This window comes from Falco punctatus, assembly GCF_963210335.1.
Source record: "Falco punctatus genome assembly, contig: scaffold_23, whole genome shotgun sequence".
NCBI classification, from domain to species: domain Eukaryota; kingdom Metazoa; phylum Chordata; class Aves; order Falconiformes; family Falconidae; genus Falco; species Falco punctatus.
The window spans coordinates 2,030,522-2,056,338 of record NW_027660078.1 but is presented as its reverse complement, the minus strand read 5'-3'; the positions used below and the strand labels follow the sequence as shown (position 1 = coordinate 2,056,338).

The 25,817-nt window shown below is 51.3% G+C and overlaps 1 protein-coding gene across 1 annotated transcript in view; it reads left to right on the top strand.

Moving 5' to 3' along the window:
* The window catches only part of LOC308058079 (ankyrin repeat domain-containing protein 26-like), a gene marked incomplete at its 3' end in the record, with an annotated part of 181,669 nt that overhangs the window by 125,887 nt on the left and 29,965 nt on the right, over positions 1 to 25,817 (top strand). The window lies entirely within an intron of this gene.

Genomic DNA, 25,817 nt, shown 5'->3' with positions numbered 1-25,817 from the left:
AGGGCATGGGATGGGTGGTCCCAGCTCTGACCTCCCTGTAGTTCTCCGGGCACCCCAGCGACACCACAGTATCTGCTTTTACTGCACTGCCACGTCCCTGCACCATGATGCACTCAGGAAGGTTTCCATGCAGAGTACAGAGGCGCTAAGGGGGCCAGAGGGACCCTGCAGGGCTCCCTGAGGGACTGTGGGACAAACAGAGTGCCTGGGTCACCATGACTGCCTCGGGAGGGCTCCCAAGGTCTGGCTAGTCGAGCAACAGAAGGCTCTGGGGCATTACAGACACCTATGGAGGAGTGCCGCGGGGACTCGAGTGGAATGGTCAAGTCTAGGGACCAGGCCCCCAGTCCAGCGGGCTTTCTTTGAGTGCTTGAGGCTCTGCAGAGGGGTCTGGGGTGCAAGGAAGGGCTCAGGATCTGGGTGGACTAGCGCGAGCCTGAGACAGCTCCAGGGCAAAGACAGCTCCAGCGCACCCTGGGGCAGAGGGTGCCCAGGGCCAGGTGGCCTCCACAGCCATCAGGGACCTGGCAAGAGGCATTGTGATGCGTGGGGGGAGGGAGCGTGGCATGGGCTTGTTGTGCTCATCATCTCCCTGCCCCTTTGCAGTGCCTTGATGTTGCAGCTAGCCCAGGCACCGCCCCCCACCAGCACAGGGACCCTTGCACAGCACTCCAACTAACATCACTGGCACAAGCTGCCCAGAGAGGCTCTGGAAACATTGCAGCAGCACCTGCACATGATTTTGTGCAACCTGCTCTAGCACAGCCTGCTTTTGCAGGGCGTTGGACTAGATAATCTCCAGACGTTCCATCCAACAACGACCACTGTGTGATTCTGGGACTCGTGGCACTTTGGCTGAGGAAGAAGAGGTCAGGATCCTCAGGCCACCCGACACCTGACTGCCTTCCCAGTGCCTGTCCAAGAAACCTGCCAGTCCTCACTAACAGAAGTTGGACCTGCACACGTGGGCTTGCACATGTGCATGAGCACTGCAGGGCAACAGCCTTCTCTCTCTTCCCCATCCTCCACTGCAGGGCGAGCGCAGATGTTCTGTGGAGGGAGCACCAGTCCCCACGGGCCCTGCTGCCCTCCCTGTCATGCACTGGCCGTTCTACCCCGGGCTCCCTCTACTGTGTCCCACACCACTGGCCTGGTGTGATGGCAGAGCCAGTGGCACTACCCGGCTCTGCACCTTCCTGGTCCATCAGGGCAACCTGGGTGCCAGTGGGGAAGCTGGGAATCGCCCTTGGCCAGGGCCTCTCCCTGGAGCTGCCAGAGGAGGAATTCCTTGTGGATGGCAGGGATGCCAAAGCATGAGGAGTTCCCCATTGGATGGCAGGGACAGTGCGTAGAGCCCCATCGATGTGCAGCCACCCCCAGCAGCCCCTCAGCCATGGCCATGGTCACACAGAACCTCACCGAGGAGCTCATCCATATCGTCCAGGGCACCCTCATAGTGACCAGGCAGTACCAAAAGTTTCTGCAAGTAATGATGGCCAAGTGGCAAGAGGCGGTCTGTAGTGGGACACACACCACACACACCACCACCCCACAGTTGTCTCCCTCCCCCCCGCCAGGAAAGAGGAGCAGCAGGAAAGAGGATCAGCTCTATCCAGGGCTGCTGGAGCCCAGAGGGTGGCCCCAGGTCCTTCGAGTGGAGCTGCTGGGGGCAGATGCGCACATGGAGAAGATGGCAGATGGGGACAAAGACCAAGGGCAGGACACGGTGCCAAGCAGAAGCAGCCCTATGCAGATGGGCAGAAGGAGCCCAATGGGGATGAGGAAGAGGAGCCCCATGACACCAGACAGAATCAGCTCCATGGGCCTGGGCAGCACCATCCACGTGGGGCCAGGCAGGAGCACCCCAGCAGAGCCCAGGCCCCAGCACCATGTCCCCATGGGCAGGGCACATGGGCAGGCGGCCTCAGGACCGTGCTGGGCAGGACTGTGCCTGCAGGACGGCTGCTCCCAGCTGTGGGGCTGCCCAAAGGCTTGGTGGAGATGCCACTGCCAGCACCACTGTGTCTGTTTCTGCAAGCCCCCGTGGTGGCAGCGCTGCTCCCACAAGAGCAGTGGGTTCCCCTGCCAGTGAGCAGCTGGTGAGGTGCAGGGCTGGGACCCCCCTGGGCTGCCCCCTCATCTGAAATGTTAAATCTTTCCTCTATCCATGGATCTATCTGTGGAGCTCATCCATCCATTCCTCAGCTGGGGCTGCATCACCCTCAGTGCCTGAACCCAGTGGGGATGGTCTGGCATTGGGCACTGCTGGCACCCACAGAATGGTGGGTGGGGGTGTCTGGTACCACAGTGGGTGTGCTGGCATGTGGGGACCCAGCTGGTCTAGAGAAAAGGGCCAGCATGAACCTCATCAGGTCCAACAAGTGCCAACTCCGGCCCCTGGGGATGAACAAGCCCAGGCCCCGGCACAGGCGGGGGCCACCTTGCTGGAAAGCAGCTTGGCAGAGAAGGTCCTGGCGGGCCCCTCAATGAGCTGCCTGCTGGGCAGGGGATCTGTGCCCCTTGCAAAGGGGGGATCCAGTATGTATTGAGACCCCACGGTGAATCCATACACCACAAATAGAAAGGCATATTATCCCCAGGTTGGCATATTCAAATGGATAATAAACGGGGTATGGGCTTGGTGCCTTAAACATTTTAGTCCAAACTAGATAATAGAGTTGAAACATGGGAATAAATCCCCCACCCCATCAGAACACTCCACTCAGGAATTGTTCGTGAGCGATTTGTTGTGAATCGTGGAATAGAACCATGGCATACCCCAGACTTGAGAACCCTTATTCCAGGCATGTGTCCTTGTTTGGGTATCCAGGCACCAGGCTTTAAACTGCATAACACGTTTGCAAACACGTCTGCAGATCCCACCTCTTATGCAAAAACTACCAATCAAGGAAACACATTGCAATATGCAGTTTTGCTTACCCAGAAAACAAAATGAAATTTTGCGTGAGAAGGAAAAAAACCAAGCTACGACCCATCAACACGCTCCACCGTTCAATATCCAGCCCCTCAGGGTCCTTTCTGAGCATGTTCGGATGGGAAGATGTACTTTGTACTACCTACTTCCTCAAAATTATTTACATATGCATAAGGCACTTGCATATGTCACTTCGATCCTGGGGGCCTTTCTTGGGCTCTTTAGAGATCGTTGGTGGTCAACAACTTGGTGAACTTCAGCTGAACTTTCCTGGGGCACCTGCACTCTACTTGTTGTTACAGAACTTCATTTATTCTCCGTGCTGTATGGTCTTGAAGGCAACACACCATTACCCCACTTCGCTCGTCTATTGCTATAGCCCAGGTGCCTCAGAAAGCTTGCCGCCCCTTACTGAGCTTATTCAATAGGTCGAGTTAATCATTGCTTTAGTTGCAGCCTCTCCGAGTGATTCTTTATAACTTAATCCCATCAGCGAGGAGAAGCGTCCAGCTGTGCCACTGAAGGCAGCAGCCTCGAGTCACCAGGCTGCTCCCTACAGGAAGCAATCCCGACTGCCTGGATCTCACCGCTGAGAGGCTGTATTTAAAAAATGAAGTGTTTTCCAGCAAGGGAAACAAGGCTTGAGCACTCATACTCCGGCTGGTGACTCTCCCAGGCAGCTGCATATTCCCAGTCCCTCAGCAGGGCAGGTGTAGCCAGAGCCCTGTCGGAGTCAGCAGCAAAACACGCTAGCCCTATTCCTGCAGGAACTACAAACGCCGGGGCGGCTCCGGGGCCTCTTTCCCTCCTTAGCTCTCGGCTCACCCCCAGGGCTGCCCCGGTCAGGCCTGACTCCAGGGAGTTGGAGCCTCCCCACAGAACCCCCGGGCAGCCAGCAGGCAGCAGACACCCCTGTGCCAGCCCAAGAGCATCCCTCATCCCACGGCCGGCCACAGGTCCCCTCCGCCGGGCCACAGGCCCAGCACAGGCTGTGCCTGCCCAGCCCAACATGGCTGCCAGGAGGCTGAGGGTGGGCAATGGTAGCTCCCAGCATGCCCTGGGAACAAAATGGCTGCCAGCAGCCCTGCGCCTACAGCTCCCAGCATGCCCCGGGAACACCATGGCCATGGGGCAGCCCTGGGCCTACAGCTCCCAGCATGCCCTGGGAACAACCTGGCCATGGGGCAGCCCCGGGCCTACAGCTCCCAGCATGCCCTGGGAACAACATGGCCATGGGGCAGCTCCGGGCCTACAGCTCCCAGCATGCCCTGGGAACAACCCAGCCATGGGGCAGCCCTGGGCCTACAGCTCCCAGCATGCCCTGGGAACAACATGGCCATGGGGTAGCCCTGGGCCTACAGCTCATGCCCTGGGAACAACATGGCCATGGGGTAGCCCTGGGCCTACAGCTCCCAGCATGCCCTGGGAACAACCTGGCCATGGGGCAGCCCCGGGCCTACAGATCCCAGCATGCCCTGGGAACAACATGGCCATGGGGCAGCCCTGCGCCTACAGCTCCCAGCATGCCCTGGGAACAACCTGGCTATGGGGCAGCCCCGAGCCTACAGCTCCCAGCATGCCCTGGGAACAACCCAGCCATGGGGCAGCCCCGGGCCTACAGCTCCCAGCATGCCCTGGGAACAACCTGGCCATGGGGCAGCCCCGGGCCTACAGCTCCCAGCATGCCCTGGGAACAACCTGGCCATGGGGCAGCCCCAGGCCTACAGCTCCCAGCATGCCCTGGGAACAACATGGCTGCCAGCAGCCTTGGGCCTACAGCTCCCAGCATGCCCTGGGAACAACATGGCTGCCAGCAGCCCTGGGCCTACAGCTCCCAGCATGCCCCGGGAACAACCTGGCCATGGGGCAGCCCCGGGCCTACAGCTCCCAGCATGCCCAGGGAACAACCTGGCCATGGGGCAGCCCCGGGCCTACAGCTCCCAGCATGCCCTGGGAACAACCTGGCCATGGGGCAGCCCCGGGCCTACAGCTCCCAGCATGCCCCGGGAACACCATGGCCATGGGGCAGCCCCGGGCCTACAGCTCCCAGCATGCCCTGGGAACAACCTGGCCATGGGGCAGCCCCGGGCCTACAGCTCCCAGCATGCCCTGGGAACAACATGGCCATGGGGTAGCCCTGGGCCTACAGCTCCCAGCATGCCCTGGGAACAACCTGGCCATGGGGCAGCCCCGGGCCTACAGCTCCCAGCATGCCCTGGGAACAACATGGCCATGGGGCAGCCCTGGGCCTACAGCTCCCAGCATGCCCTGGGAACAACATGGCCATGGGGCAGCCCTGCGCCTACAGCTCCCAGCATGCCCTGGGAACAACCTGGCTATGGGGCAGCCCCGAGCCTACAGCTCCCAGCATGCCCTGGGAACAACCCAGCCATGGGGCAGCCCCGGGCCTACAGCTCCCAGCATGCCCTGGGAACAACCTGGCCATGGGGCAGCCCAAAGCCTACAGCTCCCAGCATGCCCTGGGAACAACATGGCTGCCAGCAGCCTTGGGCCTACAGCTCCCAGCATGCCCTGGGAACAACATGGCTGCCAGCAGCCCTGGGCCTACAGCTCCCAGCATGCCCCGGGAACAACCTGGCCATGGGGCAGCCCCGGGCCTACAGCTCCCAGCATGCCCAGGGAACAACCTGGCCATGGGGCAGCCCCGGGCCTACAGCTCCCAGCATGCCCTGGGAACAACCTGGCTATGGGGCAGCCCCGAGCCTACAGCTCCCAGCATGCCCTGGGAACAACCCAGCCATGGGGCAGCCCCGGGCCTACAGCTCCCAGCATGCCCTGGGAACAACATGGCCATGGGGCAGCCCCGGGCCTACAGCTCCCAGCATGCCCTGGGAACAACCTGGCCATGGGGCAGCCCCGGGCCTACAGCTCCCAGCATGCCCTGGGAACAACATGGCCATGGGGTAGCCCTGGGCCTACAGCTCCCAGCATGCCCTGGGAACAACCTGGCCATGGGGCAGCCCCGGGCCTACAGCTCCCAGCATGCCCTGGGAACAACATGGCTGCCAGCAGCCTTGGGCCTACAGCTCCCAGCATGCCCTGGGAACAACATGGCTGCCAGCAGCCCTGGGCCTACAGCTCCCAGCATGCCCCGGGAACAACCTGGCCATGGGGCAGCCCCGGGCCTACAGCTCCCAGCATGCCCAGGGAACAACCTGGCCATGGGGCAGCCCCGGGCCTACAGCTCCCAGCATGCCCTGGGAACAACCTGGCTATGGGGCAGCCCCGAGCCTACAGCTCCCAGCATGCCCTGGGAACAACCCAGCCATGGGGCAGCCCCGGGCCTACAGCTCCCAGCATGCCCTGGGAACAACATGGCCATGGGGCAGCCCCGGGCCTACAGCTACCAGCATGCCCTGGGAACAACCTGGCCATGGGGCAGCCCCGGGCCTACAGCTCCCAGCATGCCCTGGGAACAACATGGCCATGGGGTAGCCCTGGGCCTACAGCTCCCAGCATGCCCTGGGAACAACCTGGCCATGGGGCAGCCCCGGGCCTACAGCTCCCAGCATGCCCTGGGAACAACATGGCTGCCAGCAGCCTTGGGCCTACAGCTCCCAGCATGCCCTGGGAACAACATGGCTGCCAGCAGCCCTGGGCCTACAGCTCCCAGCATGCCCCGGGAACAACCTGGCCATGGGGCAGCCCCGGGCCTACAGCTCCCAGCATGCCCTGGGAACAATCTGGCCATGGGGCAGCCCCGGGCCTACAGCTCCCAGCATGCCCCGGGAACACCATGGCCATGGGGCAGCCCCGGGCCTACAGCTCCCAGCATGCCCTGGGAACAACCTGGCCATGGGGCAGCCCCGGGCCTACAGCTCCCAGCATGCCCTGGGAACAACATGGCCATGGGGTAGCCCTGGGCCTACAGCTCCCAGCATGCCCTGGGAACAACCTGGCCATGGGGCAGCCCCGGGCCTACAGCTCCCAGCATGCCCTGGGAACAACATGGCCATGGGGCAGCCCTGGGCCTACAGCTCCCAGCATGCCCTGGGAACAACATGGCCATGGGGCAGCCCTGCGCCTACAGCTCCCAGCATGCCCTGGGAACATCCTGGCTATGGGGCAGCCCCGAGCCTACAGCTCCCAGCATGCCCTGGGAACAACCTGGCTGCCAGCAGCCTTGGGCCTACAGCTCCCAGCATGCCCTGGGAACAACATGGCTGCCAGCAGCCCTGGGCCTACAGCTCCCAGCATGCCCTGGGAACAACATGGCTGCCAGCAGCCCTGGGCCTACAGCTCCCAGCATGCCCTGGGAACACCATGGCCATGGGGCAGCCCCGGGCCTACAGCTCCCAGCATGCCCTGGGAACAACCTGGCCATGGGGCAGCCCCGGGCCTACAGCTCCCAGCATGCCCTGGGAACAACCTGGCCATGGGGCAGCCCCAGGCCTACAGCTCCCAGCATGCCCCGGGGCATGCCTTCTCCCAGCAGGCCATGGGACATCCGTGCCCTGCAGTGGGGCCCTGGGGGACACCAGCCCCCAGCCCCGGTCCTGCAGGCCCTATGGCCACTGCCCGGGGCTGCCCAAGCACAGATCCTGGCCCTGGAGCCCCCGTGGGGCAGGGACGAGGGGGAGAGAGGCACGAGCGACAGGGAGACGTGGGTCAAGGCGGAGGGGTGGCCGGAGAGGGACAGGAGGGGGCCAGAGGGGCAGGGGGAGCGGGAGGGGCTGGGCAGGGATGGAGAAAGGACAGGCACTGGGGAGGAGCAGGCAGAGGGTTGGAGCGGGACAGAGACAGAGGGGCAGGGGGGTGCCGCAGGGAATACAGGATCAGCAGCAGGAGAGAGGGACAGGGAGAGGAGTGGAGGGGTGGGAAGGGCAGCAGAGGCACAGGCCAGCACAGACAGGGTGAGGGACCAGGATGAGCAGGCTGTGGCTTTGGCAGTGGGTGGCAAAGCTGCTTCTGTGGTGTGCCTGCTCTCGTGAAAGGAGCTCCTGCACCAGCCTGAGGGCAAAAGAAGAGGAGCAAGGAGCGAGGTGTCGCAGTCCTTAGTTTGCAGGTTTAATGTATCGTCCCTGTTCAGAAAACATAGCGTGTATGTGTGTCGGTGGTGCCGGCAGATTTTTATTCTTTATAGCAATTTCTTTAAATACCGGACTTCATGCAGAAGGTTCACATGGTGCTGTGCTTCTAGTAAACAGAATTGCTTTTATGCATGCTGCAGTCTGGAGGTGGCAAGTGCCAGGTTAGAGATGAAGATGGAAATGAAAGCAAGTGACGCACATGCAGTGGTGATCCTGCCACAAGCATGCTGTGTATTGACCTGGGAGAATGCTGCCGGGACTCTCAGAAGTCAAGGTTTTCAGTGCTGTTTCTGTATTTAATACCCAAGGGATGGTTTCCCTCTGCGTGTGTTTCTGTGCAGGCATGTGCATGGAACATAGGTGTGTCCCTGTGCCATAAGTGGGACTGATGGCAGCTTTTCATTTCATTCCAACTCAAAAGTAAAGAAAGACCGTACCTGCAAAAGAATTCAAACAGCCGTCTTTGTTTCCCAAAGCGAGCATAGAAGTGTGAGGGAGCGGTTTACAGGTTCAGAACTTCAGCCAGCTCTGGATGGTAAACCCTCAGGAGAGGAAAGAGAAGCCCCACTTTTTTAACTACAGCTCTGCTTCCCTTAATGTGTCTTCTTGTTAGATTGTGTCAGCAATCAGATTAAAAGCACATGATTCAATTGTGCTTGTTTATGAAGATATTTGAGGGTTATTTACTGTCTTAATTCCTCTTACGAAGTGAGGCACACTGTTGCCCTGTGGGCAGTACAATGTTGTGGCTGGTAATTTTCCTTTTCTTCCCTAGTGTACGGATGCATTTATGAAGGCAACTGTTGGGTCTTATTGGTGCCGCACAAGAAACCAACGTGTGAAACCCAGACATTCACTGTTAGAAACAGGAAGAAGCTATGGGCCCTTGCTTCAGATTCTGCAAAAGATGTACCAAGGCTGAGGAAAGTGGCAAAAAGGGAAGAAATGCCGTAGCATAACTTTGGGATGGCAGGTGAGGTTTCCATCAGTGTTCCTCAAATGTAGCAGCCTCATTTTGTTTGCGGATGTGGTGTTGAACTCAAACTGCGAGACTAGTTTCCTTTATTGCAGGTGATACTATAGCGCACGTACCTTTCATGTCCCAAGTGAAGTTGCCAAGGCTCTAGTTAAACTTCTGCAGAACCCTCTCAAATTTTCCTTAGTGCGTGATTTCCTTCAGCAGTCAAGTCCAGGTCTGTGGCATACAATAACCCCTACCCCATTTGGGATCTGGATGTGGCTGATTTTTAATTTAGACTTATCTGCTGTTAGAGATTTTCTTTTTTTGGTCCGAATAGGGAAATGCTGATTGTGTGCATTCTTTTGCTTTTTCATAGTGTTGTTCCATGTTTAGTCATTTGTTCCTTACAAAAATAATGTATGGGTGTCTATGAAGCTGGAGGTGTTTACGTTCTTGTGGCTGAATGTAGCAGTGGAGCTATCTTGCTGTATTTAAATCAAGAGCAGCATAATGTAACTTCACTTAAAATCTGGTCTTGGTAGGCAGATCCTACCCTGATAAGCATTTAAAAAAAAAATACATTCAAATCTGTGACGAGGTATAGGTGGAGCACCTGAACTGGTGCAAGGCCGCAATTCTCTCGCTGGTATCCACACATTGCGGAACTGTTGCCATCATGACCTTGAAATAGTGAGCCATTAATGTTAACTACTAGCAGCTTGTGAACCTAACAGTCAAGGTAGAAAATAATTTCCCACTGCCACCTTTTTTTAATTTTCTTTTATGTTTTAAAGTTTCTGATTTGATACTTTCTGATGTATTTGAAACCTGTGTCATATCCCGTGTAGTTTGTGACACGTGTGTGGCAGGTGGGACTTTTCTGCTTGGAGAGGTGGTGAGATGGAGAGTGGAGAATGGTTTTATGGCACAAGTGTAAAAATATAAAAAGGGATTAAGAGGCTTGTGTACCTTGCTGCCAGTTCAGTGGCATGAGAATTCCTGTAATGACAAATTCCTTCTGGCTCTGAAGGAATGAACATGCCAACCTGCTGAGTTTCCACCCAGAGCAACACTAGCAACGGATGTCGTTCCCAAATGGTGAGGTGGTTGTAAGCTTCATCAGTAGTAGAAACTGTGGAGAAAGTCACAAATCATCTGCCGTTCTGCAAGTCAAGTGCTTGGCTCTTTTGTCACTAGTGTTGATTTAAGGGTACATTGCTTATAAATCGCACTTGACCTTTGTAATTCTTCCTACTGCTAAGTTCTCGGTGCCATAAGAGAACCATTGTGCTGTGAAGGCCCTGTAAACATACGGCAATGTTTGTGTTTATCCATTTTGCCTTCTCTTAGATGATGTTATTTTGTAATTTGAAACCTTAGTGGCAGGATTTGGGGCTTTATCCTGATCAGCCATCTAAGGGCCAGCTCTCGCTGCAGCTGCAGCGTAAGTATTCAGGTAGTTTGAGCACCAAATGAAACTTCCACTTGGCTGTCATTTTGGCTTTTCCCTTCCTCTTACTTTTTATATTTTAATAAAGAGTTTTAAGTATTTGGCTTCCTTACAGAAAAAAAAAAAAGCTATCCTTGTCCTGTTATGATAGACCCCTAATCTGGAGGCCAGAAAGCTGAGACCACCAGGAAGATGTTGAGAGGAAGGGGAAGAATGTTAGAGCCATGAGTTGGGTGTTCTTCAGCTGGCCAGATCTGAGGAGGTGGAAAAGGTGCCTCCCAGGTAGCTACAGGGAAGCACAGGAGAGTAGCTGGGAGCCAGAAGTGTGGTGTGGGCATACGGAAGTGCTACGCTGTGGTGTGTCAGGCAAATTATTTTCAGGAAGTTTCACATTTGTTGTCATTTCCCAAGCTCCTGAGGTGCAGGAATGCTGGAGGCAAGAAGCTGCCAGCATCAATTACGTGGAGAAAGAACACTTCTATCTCCATTTTACTTTCCTCACTTCTGTGTTGCGCTGGCAGGGCAGTAAAGACCCGGACCCGGACCCGGACCCTGACCCTGACCCTGTGAGTACGCAGGCAGCTTGTGCGGCCAGTGCCGGTGCGGTTCTGGCACAGAGGATCAAGCGCTTCATGCTTCAGAGCTGTCAGGCTGACACTCTTCAGCACTCAATGAAGCTCTAAATTACAGCTAGAGGAAGACAGAAATTTTGCTTCAGAGCTTGATAATGTTGTTCTGATCCATCCTTTTGCTTGTTCAGTGGCTACAGAAGGGAGCCACTGCCTTGGTAGGAGCATCCATTGAGTTCTTCCTGTGTGATATTAGAGAATCATTGTGTCTGTCTATGCATGAGATCATTACAGTAGGTGTTTTGAAGATGTTCATGCGTGGTACATAAAACCTTTGCCAGTAAAATAGTAAATCCACGCAGTGGGGTCTAAAGCACACAGATCCAGTGCAATCCTCCAAAGAGCTTTGAAAGTCTCTCCCCGAGGGTACAGACCTGGCTGTTGGTGATTCTGTTGACCTGCCTTTTATAGCAGGTTGCTTGGAGAAGTTGCTATGACACAAGTCGTCTTCTGGGGGCCGAATGCTGCAAATGGTAGGGTGTTTAAGGAAGCAAATGAATAACCTTCAGACTTGGTTTTATTCTTTTAACAGATTGTACACAAATGTAGTAGCCTGAGTAGGCTGCTTTTAGCAGGGGAACGTGACCTGACTGCCTGACTGCACAGGAGGCAAGGAACTCTCTTCTTCTCACTGACCAGGAGCCCTCAGTTTCAAGGCAGATCTGAAGAGGAATATTTGACCCGTGGGAAATGCAACTTCAGATACGTAACTCAGGTGGGACCGCCGTGTGTGCCCTGTGATAGGAGCCGTGCATCCCAACCGTGAACGTAGAGACTGGGCCCGGTTTTTAGCTTGGTTCAATATGAACTCTGCTGACTGATTCTGTGATCAAGTGCAGGCAAGTCTGCCCCCTGAGAGGATGTTGTCATGGGTGGAAGGGTTGAAGTGCAGTGACTGCGTCAACAAACAGGTGGTTTGAAAAGTCTTTTGGGAAGGATCTGGTACGCTGGTGTAATGCCTTTTCCCTTTACAAAGGTGTCCAGTAAACACAAGTGTTCCTGCATGTGTCCAGTAGCGCAGAGACCTCTGTACTTTCTTTGGACTGATTGTTGTGTAAGATCTGGGGGTTTTTGGACAGCTCTGAAAATTGTTCAAAAGGTATCTTGCATGTTGCGTGAAATGGGTCATCACGTCCATAAACCTCTAGCCTGTAAAGAAGAGCCGTGGAAGTAAGGAGATTTTCTTTTTTTTCTCTTTTTATTGTTACTGGGAGGAAAAGCAGTGATTAACTATTGACCTGTGATAGCCCAGATGCAGGCTGTGCAGTGCATTTGAGGTGGATCACTCCTGTACTGCCAAGACTGAGCCCAGACTCCTCAATGCTTTGCACACTGGCAGTGGAAGTCCTTGTGCAACTGTGGGTACTGGCTTTCTGTGCTGTAGCGTGAAAAATACAAAGCACTGGGGTTAAGGTTTGCAGAGAAGTGGGAAAAAGTTGATTCTTTTGTGCTAGGAAGAGAATGTCCTGTAGTTTTCAAACTTTGAATGTCTCCACTTGGAATTTAAAAGCTGCTTTTAACTCTGCTGCTATGTTTCAGTGGGCGGGAAGGTGTCTTGCAGTTACAGATGATCCGTTCCCTTAAGAAGGATCTTTGCCTTCTGAGTTGAGCTTTCTTGGCTTTACATGAAAAGTGCCTCAAGCTGTATGATTTCAGATGGCAGTGAGGGAATTACATCTCCATGGGGATTTAGAGACAAATCCAGAAGTATGTTGCCTTATCGTTTCAGTATATGAACTTTTCTAAACAGGATTTGCTGGGTTTTGAGCAAGAGACCCACTTCCCACGTGCCTACATAAACCCCCTTTTCTCAGACAGACACATGCATTGTGGTTTGTGATGCAATACTGACTTGATTCGTAAGCCGTACTGTGCTGTGCTCTTCTGGGCTTGTCGTAGTCCTTTGAAATGCAGCCCTGCGCATCAAAGGAGCAAGCTGTGTGATCTGCTTTCCCCCACAACATAGAGCAATGTAACTGTCGTAAGTACAGGCAGAACAAAACTAGTTGAGGGATTTGTGGGCTGCTGTTCGAATCATGGTGGGCCAGAAATCAGCCCATGCTTACTAATAAGTTTAATTGTCCTACGCCACCTGAGGGGCAGGACAGTGTCAGGGCATTTTCCCAGGGAATAAAACTGGACATGTCTGATTCTCTCCGAGGGTCCCCTATGTAAAAAAAAAACATCCTTCAGCACCATCTGGGTGCTTGGTGTTCTCAAAAGGACCCAAAGGGATGAAGTTCACTCCTGCTGCCTGCGTGACAGCAGGAATTATGTCTGCAGCTGTGCTTCTGCGCACTTCGAAACTGCCTCTGTTTCTTTGCTTGGTCAACCAGAAAAAAAAACCAAAAAACCTACGCTGAGTTGGCAACAGTGTCTTGCTGTCCTCTCTGAAGGAAGTAAATTACCATCATCTCGCAGCTTGTCAAATGTGCACCAAGTGTGAAGAAGAACATGACGTGCACTGTCCTAAGCTCTCAGCAGGTCAGGTTTTGCTGTCCTCTGGAAACTGTCTAGCTCTTCAGTTTTTCTCCACAAAGGACACATTGTTTGGAGTAGTGATGAGGTGGCCCCCCAAATGCCCCAGCTTTGTTTCTAAACGCTACTAAAGTATTTTGCCTCCTGAAGAGACTGTGTTCCTCATGAGGAACGGTTACTTCTCAATAAAGTGACCCCCTTTCCATCTAAAGGGATGGAGCTTGAGACTGTGGAGGTGGAGGTGCTTGGTGAGGGAGGCAGTCAGGCAGGGCCAGTCTGGGGTGCCCAGCTGCGCAGGGCAGTGACGGCACCCGTGTGCCTGGCGAACGCTTCTCTCGCGGTGTTGCAGGGAGAAGGTGTGAGGGTGCTGGGAGAGAGCCGGCGCCCCTGGGAATGACAGCAGCTAAAGGTGAGGGCTGGCTGCGTGGGCAGCAAAGGGTGAGCCAGCCATTCCCTTTGCAAATGCAGTGGAGAGGGAGGGAGCCCCTCCATCAGCGCAGCAACGTCTGCTGGGGCAGGGCCGGAGGCACCGACACCCAGGGCAGGGCTGGCAGGGGGTCTGAGAGAGCCACTCCGCCACCCCCTTGCTTACTGACCCTGTGGGGAAATCGCTTCGGGAGCAGCGATTAAAAAGTGCATGCAAAGTTTTTAGGTCCAATTGGAACACTGAGAAGGGGTTCGGGGCCTTTCTCAGAGCGCCGCACGTTGCATAGTCATGTGTCATACACAGGTTTGGTGACTGGTTTCTCGCTTCTAATGCAAACGCGTACGCATCCTCAGTAGCACTGCTGAAGTGTTTTACGGACTACGCATGCTCCCCAAGCGGGATTTTGGCCTCTTTGGGGCAGAACTATTTCAGTTAGAGGTCACCATCTCCCACTACCACAATTATCTTTGTCCTATTTTAAACTCATTTTCTGTTGATGTCAGTGGATCCCAAGACCTTGTGTTCTCTTGCAGCCAGAACTTTCCTCATTGGAGTCTTCTTCCTGCGCAACTTAGATAACGGTGCTCTTTCCACTACCTGGTCTTTGTTTATCACCCCTGCCAAGGCTGCCTCCCTTGATGAGAAGTCCCTTCATTTGTAAATACTCTAGAGAGTGGGCCAGCTCGGTGAAGGTGTCACCTCGACAGAGGGGAAGGTGGAGGGTCAGATCTCTGCATGTGGCAGGGGCTGCATTAACCCTCATCTCCCGCTGCGTGAATGACCGCAGGCAGAGGCACTGTGCAAGGAACATCAAGCCTTTAATGAATTAAGACAGACAGATCTGGTAGAGGGCTGGGGTTGCAGTGGGCAGGTGCAGGTCACACGTCAGAGGGATCTGTGCTCCACACCTTCTCTATCAATATATCAACTGTGACTGGCGCGGTGTGGAGCACTTTGTCTCCTGGTGTTCCTCAGGGTTCTGGCTTGCTTGGTGGGCACGTAGTCGCTATTGGATGCCCTCTGCTTGCTGCTGACCCCTGCTCCCCACTACAGCCCACCGCCGTGGCATCCCTGTCCGGCTTCCCCTCCCAGAGGGTTTTGGAGCTTTTTGCCACCGGGCACACCACCATCTTCTTCCTCTTCTTGGGTGGCATGCTGCCCCATGGGGACGTCTCTGGCATCCTGAGGGTGTCAGCCAATGTGGGGCACTTGGCCTGTTTGCCAGCAGCCTTGCCTGATCTGGGCACCACCCGGCAGGAGGAGATGCCTGGTGGTGGTGGCAAGCGGGTCAAAATGACCCAGGGCTGCCTCCGCAGCACCTTCTCCACCAGTTGGGACATGCAGGGTGGATGATGTAGGGGTGCAGTCGGGGGCTGGCCAGGGGACTCTTCAGCAGGATCTGCTGAGGACTCTCTGGGAGACCCTGGTGGGGACCCTCTGAGCATCCCTTCAAGGGGCTCTCCTCTGAAGTGTCCATAGGACCCTCCTGAGAGGGCTCCATGGGACTCTCTGGCAGCCGGGTGGGGAAGACCGCTGCCAGCCCACCCTGCTTGCCTTTGGCGTCCAGCAAGGGGGATGTTGCCACCCTCTGCCAGGAGGGGTTGGTGTCCTCCTGCATTGCAGCCACCACTTGGTCCTTGGGACAGTCGCCCTCCATCATGCACTCCAAGAGGTCAGGGATCCTGTTGAGGGTGGTGGTCAAGACAGGGACATCAGGGACACCACAGTCAGTGTTCTTGCTGTCCCCCAGCCCTGCCACCAGTGATTGCTCCTTGGAGCAGCCACCCTTTGCCACGTACTCTGAGAGCTCCGGGAGCTTGTTGAGGAGGGTGGTCAAGCAGGAGCCGCTGAAAACTTCAAGGAGCTCCAGGATGCTGTCAAGCCAGGTGAGCAGGTCACTGCTGTCCATGGTGGCCGAATGCTCATGGTGGCCGAATGCTCATCCTGAAACTGCAGTTTGTCCTCTGCCAGCTCAGGAGAGGCCTCGTTGAAGGCATCTGGCCCCAGCTTGGGCAGGTCCAGGAGATTCTCTGGGCTTGGCGGGGTGGTCACCACTTCTGAAAAAGCAAACGAAGCCAAGCCACCCCCAGGGTGATGCAAGCCTTCCTTGGTGCAGGTCACCCCCTATGGGCTCTGCCACGCTGCAGACCTCACCTTGGTGCTTGGTCCTGCTTCTGCCAGAGAGCATATCCAGGGCGGGCTGGCAGGGGGTGGCAGCAGGGATGCCATCCTCACTGGCCACCACGTCGTTGTTAAAGGCCTCCAACAGCTTCTGGGCGCTGCCAGGATGGGTGCAGAGCACAGGGGGGACCTGCACGCAGTGCTGAGCCGCAGGGTGTTGGGGTGGCAGGGGCCCAGCATGGGCAGGGACGTTCAGCACAGTGCAGCCCGTAGGGTAGAGGGGCTGCCCCTGGCCCACGTCCCATGGGCCCAGCCCCACTGGCTGGTGGGGCACAAGTGTCCCCATCACCACTTGCTGTCCCTGCCCATAGGCAGAGGGACAAGGAGCAGGCAGAGGGGGCAGCCGCACAGCGCTGGGGAGCTGCAGCACGTGTGGCAGCTGCACAACCTGCCCCGAGTCCCCCAGGGGCCCCTGCACCCCCTGCCAGGTTGCCTGCGCGGGCTGATGGGTGACAGTGTGGAGCTGGGAAGGCCAAACGGTGATCAGCAGCCCTGGGACAGAGGGCAGCACACCAGCAGTGACCGATGGCGGCATGGTCAGGGTGGTGAAGCTTGTGCCAGGCACCTCTGATGCTGTCGGCAGCTGGAGGGGGAACCTCTCTGTTGGCAGAAGCGAAGGGGGGTGATGGGGTGAGATGCTGGCCGGCACAGCTGGTTGGGGGTTACCCGGAGGGCAGGAGCACCACGAGGAGCGTGCTGCTCTATGCCGTGGCAGTTGGCCAGCGTGGCGTTTGTTGGGGCAAACAGTGTTCTGGGGTTCCATCTCCATGGCGATCATTCCGCCAGCACCTGGGTCAGCCAGCGTTGTGACAGTTTGACTTTTAATGACAGAACAACTTCCCATCTCAATGGTTTCCCATCCTGCTGATGCTTTCCTGCCCTCAGCGCTGATTTCCCACCCCCACCATAGTTTCCCATCACAACTGTTTTTTGGTTTGGGAGTTGAGTTTCATGTGAAAGGGGAGTTTTCACCTAATTTCTGTTGATGTCAGTGGATCCCAAGACCTGGTCAGCTTGTATTCTCTTGCAGCCAGAACTTCCCTCATCTGAAGGCTTCTTTCTGCCTTCTTTCAGCCAGGGCAGGGCTGGGAGGGAGTTTGAGAGAGCCACTCCTCCACTGCCTTGCTTAGGGACCCTGTGGGGAAATTGCTTTGGGGTGGGGGCAATTTGAGAAAACTGGGACCTCAGAGAAGCATAGTATTACAGGAAGCTTTTTAGGGTAAGAGACAGCTGTCGCTTTCAGGATGGCTGGCATTCACCATCCTAAATGTGTGTTGCCACGGCTCCCTAAGCAACGCAGCCTGCAACCTCAGCACGTGCTGACAGGAGTAACGGGGGCTGGAGCGGAGTGGAGACCCCGCGGCCAGGCTCTGTTATGCTCCTGCAGGAAGGGGAACTTGACGGTACCACAGAGCTGATGAGATGTCCACTGCCATGATTTTCCCTTTTATAACAAATTCTACCAGGGACGAGCAATGACAGAAAAGGCAGGAATATGGTTACACCAGTACTTCACAGTCCCTTGAACTTGTTGTAGTTCCAGCGTACTGGATGGATTGTGCCCAGATTCTTTCTTTTCCAGTGAGTCTGGTGGAAGAGAGGCAGCTCCTGCAACCCACCAGACTCCTTGGAATTTAACTTCTCGTGCTGGCCCTTGGCACTTTGACTCTGGGACTTCCAGTCCCAACTTGATTAGTGTTGCCCAAATGTTTTTCATTGCATCTGTAACGCTTTCTGGCCCTTCTGCCCTGCTGAGGATGCCATCAATGTATCGATACACTGTGGGGCCAGGTGGAATGGTGATCTGTGCTAGGACTGTGGCCGGAGCATTGTGAGCGATAGTGGGGCAGTGTTTGTATCCTTGCAGAAAACTGTTTGAAAACATACTGAGTCCCGCTCCAGGCAAAGGCAAACTGGGCTTTTTCTTGTGCGTGGAGCAGAATCACGAGGAATGTATCCCTAACATGTAAAGCATCTAAAGCTAACCTAACATCTATGTTAACCCTAACGTCCCCCCAAAATCACTGGGTAGCTAGGTTACTGACAACGAAAGGAGAGGAAACAGCACTGTGAGAATGAAAATACCCCACTAAGTCTTTTTGTCTTTTTGTCCCACAAATTTTTTTGTCTACCTATACAACAGAAGTGTTCTTTCGTGTTAAAGTCAGAGTATGTTCTGATTTGAACTGCCCCACTAAATGGTTTTATGCTGTAAAGGTTTACTAAGAAATAATTGTTAGTGTTCTTCTTGGTTATGCACCCACATCTTATAATGAAAAAATTAGATGATAACGTCTTTGCTGTGCTACACTGGTCTATAACTGAGAGTTAGGTTGTGTTTTCATTTTAAGCATTCTCAAAAAAGTACGGATAATTACAGCTTTTACTAACAGCACTGCGGCAAATGTGAATTCACTGGTGGGCTTTTAAGCCTCACCTCGGCATGTTTGATGTAGGAACAAACATTACAAGTACTCTAGTATTTTTGCCAATGCTTTCCTGCACAAATTGTATTAAAAGCATAGATTCTTCCGGTCTTCCATGCAGAAAGTATGGTGAGAATAAATCTGATATTAAAATGACTTCTTCAGATGTCAGAGGTTTATTTAGAAATGTCCACTACCTGTATTTTTTCTTATTTACTTGCAGTGGGTCATAACAACCTGCAGAGAAGATATGCAAAGTACGTCATCCCTATTATTTCCATTCCTGGGTTATGATAGCATTTGGCACAGAATTTTAGATCAGTTGCAAAAAGTAATGCTGGGCCACACATATACAGATTGATCCATGATCCCAGGTAGCTGTATGGGATTTGGTAATTTTCTTTAACAAGTAAAGGAAAACTGCATGTATTATGGAAATGAGAATTTAGTGAGACAAAGGGCAGGTCCAGTTCCTTTTTCACTAATACACAGAGATGTTCTAACATATCAAACGAAAAGAATTTCTAAAGAAGTAGACCTTTCTGAGCTGGAGAAGAGGTAGATGAAATAGAAAAGATAGATCTAAAATCTGCAGCAATATATTGCCTCTAAAGGAAGATGTGTTGGGGTTTTTTTCTTTCATGGAAACAAATGAACAATTACTGTGCGATTCTCCAAACTGGAAATTTGCAAAAAGCTGTGTAGCGTGGTTTTCAGTAGTATAAAAAGCAAAAGCTCTTTAGGGTTTCAAGTACCTCTTTGCAACAGCTGTTAAAAATATGCAAACATGCAGATTGTTCCATTGTATGAAAACACCTTCATTTACTACTTATTTGTTATACAGGGAGTAAACTAGCAGTGACAACCGTTGGAAAGTTTTAGATGAATAAAAAAATCCTCCAAACCAGGAAAAATACTGTGCTATCAGGTAGCTGCAGCTTTGCTGTGTGAGCTTATTATTCACGTAGAGACTTTTTCTAAATGTGTCACTTAAGGCAGGGATGGCTTCTAATTCTAAAAAGCCATTTGCCTAGAGCAGTCGCTCATGTGCCACATACAGGATTTTTATGCTAACACTATTAAAAAATTTCCCTAGAAAATTATCCACCTCCTTCAAGTAAATACAACCGATGTCCCTAACTGTCTCAGTTTCCTATTCCACCATAGGTTGCTGTATTTCAAAGACAAAGTTAACCAACGGCTGGTTACTAACCGAGGGCTCAAACCAATTTTTGCAGCAGTCAGGTAGAGAGTTGCCATTTAGTCTGGACCCACTGAAGTGCCAATGTAAATATAAACAAAATAAGGTATATCAAACTTTAGGTTCTCTAGCAAAACAACGGAAAGGATATGAAGAGCTACGTCTTGTCTACTGTCTGTTCCCCATTTGTGTGGTGATCGGCTCCCTGGAAAACAAGAGGCTGGGCTGGTCCTGGCTGTGCCCATGAATATGCCAACTGAGTGCTAGGTGGTAGCAAGGAGAGCACTAGAGAAAAGCACAGACACATTGACCCAGCACCGCCGTTCTCATGTTCTTCATGCCTTTGAGGCCTGTTACCCTAAGGCTTAACCCTTAGACTTAATCCTATCTTAAGACTTAACCTTAAGACCCCTGAGACTTAAACTTAAGAAGTAAAGCTGAAACTTAAAGTTTTTAACACTAAGAATTGACCCTAGGTCTTAAATTTAAGACTTAATATTAAGACGTAACCCTAAGATTTAACCTTAAAACTTAACCCTGAGACCTAACCCTAAGACTTAACATTAAGACTTAACCTTAAAACTTAACCCTAAGACTGAACCATAAGACTTAACCTTAAGACATAACCCTGAGACTTAACTCTAAGACTTAACCCTAAGACTTCACCTTAAGACTTAACTGTAAGTTTTAACCTTAAAAATCAACCCTAAGACTCAACATTAAGACTTAACCCTAAGACTTAACCCTAGGACTTAACACTAAGACTTAACCCTGAGACTTAGCCTTAAGAAGTAACCCTGAAACTTAACTTTAAAACTTTAACACTAAAACTTAAATTTAAGACTTAACCCTGAGATTTAACCTTATAAGACTTATCCCTAAGACTTTAACCCTAGGACTTAAATTTAAGACTTCACCCTAAGACTTAATCCTAAAAGTTAACCTTAAGACTTAACCCAAAGACATAACCCTGATACTTAACGTTTAGACTTCACCTTAAAACTTAACCCTAAGACTTAACCCTGAGACTTAATCTTAAAGATTTTAACCCTAAGAATTAACCCTAGGTCTTAAATTTAAGACTTAACCCTAAGACTTAAACTTAAAACTTAACCCTATGATTTAACCATAAGACTTAACCCTAAGACTTAAACATAAGACTTAACCCTAAGACATAACCCTGAGACTTAACCCTAAGACTGAACCCTAAGACTAAACCCTAAGACTTAACCTTAAGACTTAACCCTGAGATTAACCTTGAGACTTAACCCTAAGACTTATCCCCAAGACTTAAAATTAAGACTTAAACTTATTACTTAACCATAAGACTTAACCCTGAGATTAAATCTTAAGACTTTAACCCTAAGACTTAATATTAATACTTAACCTTAAGACAACACCCTAAGACTTAACCCTAAGACATAAACCTAAGATGTAACCTTAAAGACTTAACTATAAGTCTTATCCTTAAGACTTAACCCTAAGACATAACTCCAAGACTTAATCTTAAGTCTTAACCGTAAGACTTAACCCTAAGACTCATCCTTAAGACTTAACCCTAAGACTTAAACTTAAGACTTAACCCTAAGAATTAACCCTAAGACTTAAACCTTAAGATTTAACCTTAAGTCTTAACCCTAAGACATATGCCCTATAGAATAGGTTTTGTATTTGATGTTTTTTATATAAGTATTGCACCAATGACATGAATGAGAGTGGTATAAAAGCAGGAACCGTCCAATACACGAGGGCTGAGAAATGAAGATGCAGACAAGTGAAGTGGTTGGGGTTGGATTTATATGAAGCTTCTACAGAGGGGAAAAAATAGTTTCTTGTTGGAAGAAGGGTTCGCTGGGGTCAAGAAGACGCTCAATATGAGTTACGCATCTTGCTCAACTTTATTAGTTTCTAACACTACTTATATAGAACTGATACACATGCATATTCGTAAAGCAGAAATAGAATTGGTTAGTAGTCTCTAAACGCGCGCGGTTCTCACACCCCTAATTATCATGACTAAAATAAGCATTCTATCCATGTAGCTAATTGTGTTGCTGTGCTTCAGCCTTGTCGTTTGTTACTCCCTATTTTCCCATACCGCTCCCTCTCTTTCTTGGCCCTGCACCTGCTTTCCCAGCAGCTGTAGCTTGTTACAGCCACGGCCTGTTGGCACAACATAATTACTTGGTCTCAGGATTCAAGAATAGCTCAAGGCTACCTTTCTTGTTAACTTCAGCACAGCAACTTCAGCACAATTCTGATTACAGGCCTATTCTAATACCAGGCCTGGATTGTGCAGATCTTCAGAGATTCTAAGGCCACGCTTCTGCAGCCATTCTTCTACAGTTTCTCTTTTAGTTGCTATCTAGATTGAAGAGTATTAGTAATGTCCAGCTGTTGATTTCTGTCTGTGTTTTGAGGATTCTGAGGGGCCTGCCTGTTCCTCAAAGTTCATGTCAGACGGTGACCTTAAGCTTTCCCTTCTCTTTTATGATATGTAGCCACACTCCAGCAGTACCGTCAATCATTTTAATCTGTGACTTGCTTTGTATTCTTACTACCAAAATAACAGGCTCCTTTTGAAGACTGTGTGTGTATATATATATATATATATGAGCTATCCAGAATTTTGTAAACCTAATCTATCAGTATAAAGGCAGTTGTTATTCTAAAACGAGCTCAGTAAGAAGACTACAAGAGGATGTGATTCAACATACTCTTAAAGTGTATCTCAAAAGAGCTTTCAGATATTTGTATTCATTTAATTGTACTTGTATAGTGAAGAAACAGAAGAAAGAACAATCTAACACAAAGTCCTGCCTTCAGTCACCAGAGTAATATTTGCAGTCAAACTATGGCTCTTAGATCACAACAGATTTCTTTGGGTTTTGTTAGAAAAAAATACCCGATTGCAGTGTGTGCTTGTGTATTGTTCAAGGAAGAACAATACCTGAGCCTTTTTTATGTGTTAGGAAACAGAAATCCTCATGAACAGCTGCTGATAGTCGAAGGTGCTCAGCTGAGAAAGATGATGAGAGGTTCATCTTCTGCGCAGATGCCTGCTGGTGGCAGGCAAAATTTCATACCTTTGGGTTCAATCTAAAGACAGGTCTAATTGTATAATAAAATAAGTTAAAGGTGTATTTCATGTTCTTAGAAATTTCTTCATGCTCATTTAACTGTTTTGTTAGGGCATGGTTGGACAACTGCAGCAGGAGCTTGCTGATGCACCTAAAAAGCAATCTATGCCAGAAGCTTCACTTGAAGTTACTACACGCTACCACAGTGACCTGGAGAGAGACAAGCTGCACTTGCAAAAGGAGTTGGAAAAAAAGTTGAAAACTAATGTCCTTAATGTCTGTAACTATATGAAGAAATCTGACTGTAGCTGTTGAAAGTAGGAGAGAATGTTGTACTTTTGCACCACCTTTTGCAGTGTTCTTATGAAAACTGAAGTATAGAGGGAACCAGAGGAGCTTTGCAGGAAAGCTGTAGGGTGATTTTGTGTATGTGTGCATGTCATCTCATCCCCCAAAGTTGCAACCTCATCCTGTCACTTCTAGAGTGTTCCTTCTTCCCACCAGCTCCAGCTGCTGTTCTTGGTTATGGTTCCTATGGTGTGTTTTACACTCCACATCAACCTTGGCCATAGGTCTTGGATGGGTGGAGGAGAGCTTAGGCCTGTTTCTGTGTAAGTTACTGCATTCTCCTGCGCTCTTGTCTTTTCCGGCCACCTTACTTTTTCTTCTGCCACTGTTGCTTTCACAGACGCAGAAGCAGAACATGCTGGCTCTGACATCCAAGGACTTGCACAGCACGTGGGAGGAGCACTTGAAGTCAAGATCCCACCTTGAAGAGCACGTTGCTCAGCTGGACGAGGAGAAGGCTGAACTGTTGTAACAGGTGAGCCCAGAAAATTCTCCGGGCACCGAGCCAATACCCAGGAGAACCACATGCACCTTCTGGTCAGGTTCTTACATATCATTGCTTTCTGTTATCCCTGCCATTCAGGCTGCGAGTACCTTGTCGTTTGGGGGTCACGGAGGAAGCAAATAAAAGCTGGATGGGTATCTTTGTGTAAGTTCTGGAGTGGCTCTGTTGGGAAGAGTTCCCAGTTACTCCCTCTCGGAAGAGAGGGGAGTAACGCAACCATCACTCGGAACAACTCTGTGCAGTTGGCCTTGCCCAAGGTCACCCCCTGAAGCCTGTCTCAGGCACGAGTTGAGCAGGAGGCAGGTGGGGGTTTGCTTTTCAGAATGGTGTCTTTGCTTCCCAGGGCACAATGCAGTGTGAGGTGATGCAGAAAAAATGAATGCAGTAACTTATTGCTTACTAGTAGCTGACTTAGTCCGTCTTTCCCTTGTCATGGAGACCCAGAAGCAGAGTTCCCAGAAGTGCTTTTGAGGTTGCTCTGGGTGATAGATTCTAGTTTTTAGTTTTGCATCCTTTCTGGCTAATAATAAACAAATAGTGCCCGTTGTGCCCATAATACTATATCCACAGGACCCATCAGCACCCTCTTATCTTCAAAGCCTGAAACTGAATTTCAGCCCAGCCAGCTACCAAGTCCCTGCCAACTAAAACTGGGTAATCACGGGGGGGTTTAATACCATTCTGAAACATTTAATATTGCACAGGAACTGTAGAGTCTCCTGGTCTTGGCTGGGGAGTGACCTGAAAAAAACCCAAGTTTTTGTGGCTGAGCATGCGTGCACTTGAAAAAACACTGGAGAGGAAATACTTCCTCCTGGAAAGAGCAGAGATGGATTGTGTTTACTGTGTATTGCCACCTTGTAAATAAAATCCTGCCTTTCTTCTAATGTCTGGAAAGAAACAAATACACTCAATTAAAAAATGCATTTTGCTCTCCATTCCCCCATTAAATGGTCCGACTGATTACAGAGGTACTCTTGAAATGGCTGCTGCTCATAGCCATTTCCCAAAACTCATAGAATTCGGGTTTTGCAACCTGAATGTACTTGGCTGTGTTTTCAGCAAAAGTCTTTTTTCTGTCTTTTTAAAATTATTATTATTATTATTATAGCTCTTCCTTCTAGAGATCATGTCTGCAATAACGGAATGCTGCTAATACACTGAGGATCAGCTAAGGAAAGTGACTGTACATCAGCCACTTTGGTCGGCGAGAACACTGCCAGAGCGAAGAGGCTTGATAAAGCTGTGAAGGCTCATTCCAGAAAGGAAAATGAAGGTTTTAGGAGCTGTACCATTATTAGTGATGAAGAAAAAGAAGGTATTTCAAAGGGCTGAATCTCCTCCCTAAAAAGTGGTACCAGATTCCTGTCCTGTTGTAATCAGTATTTTCAGCGCTAATCACAGTGAAGTGTGTCCCTCTCTCTGATGGAGGTTTTCTTTGCCATCTCTCCCATGTTTCACAAATTCATTGGCAAGAGACAGTTTCTAATAGGAAGTAGTGTGCTGGCAAGGTGTTCCATGAGTCAAACCATCTAGGGTATACTGGACTGTGACATCACCCCACAACCATATGGTACTTATAGTAAGGTTTCACCACGCTGAACCACTTAGTGCCATCACCGCAGCAGTACAACACGGAGGACGGTTCCCAACTTATCTATACCAAAGGCACGACCTGTCTTGATTTCTGGACCACGTTTCCATACCCTCAGTGCGCGTTTGTGTTCTTTTGTGGCAGTGCCAGCTCGGCCACGTTTACTGGAAAGTAACTTTCTGACCCTGTCCTGGTAAGGCAGGTAACTAGATGATGCCTACAGGCCCCCCCCCCCCCGCCCCCCTCCCGCTATATTAACCCTTGCTGTTCGTTCCTTTGGCATCCATTTGCCCAGGGCTAACGATGGCACACAAGCAGGACTGCTCAACAAACTAGGAGGCGAATTGCTCGCAGAGCTGTTTTGGCCATAACTCCCTGACGAGATGCCCTTGCCCTGAACGACAAGCGCTTTCCCAGTTTGAGCCATTTTCTTTTAAAACCAACTCGCCCGAGCCGCCCCGCGAGCTCGCAGCGCGGGCCCCGCCGGGGCCAGCGGGGAGCTGCTGCTGCCCGGTACGCCGGCACCCCCCGGGCTTCCCGACAGCGGCCCG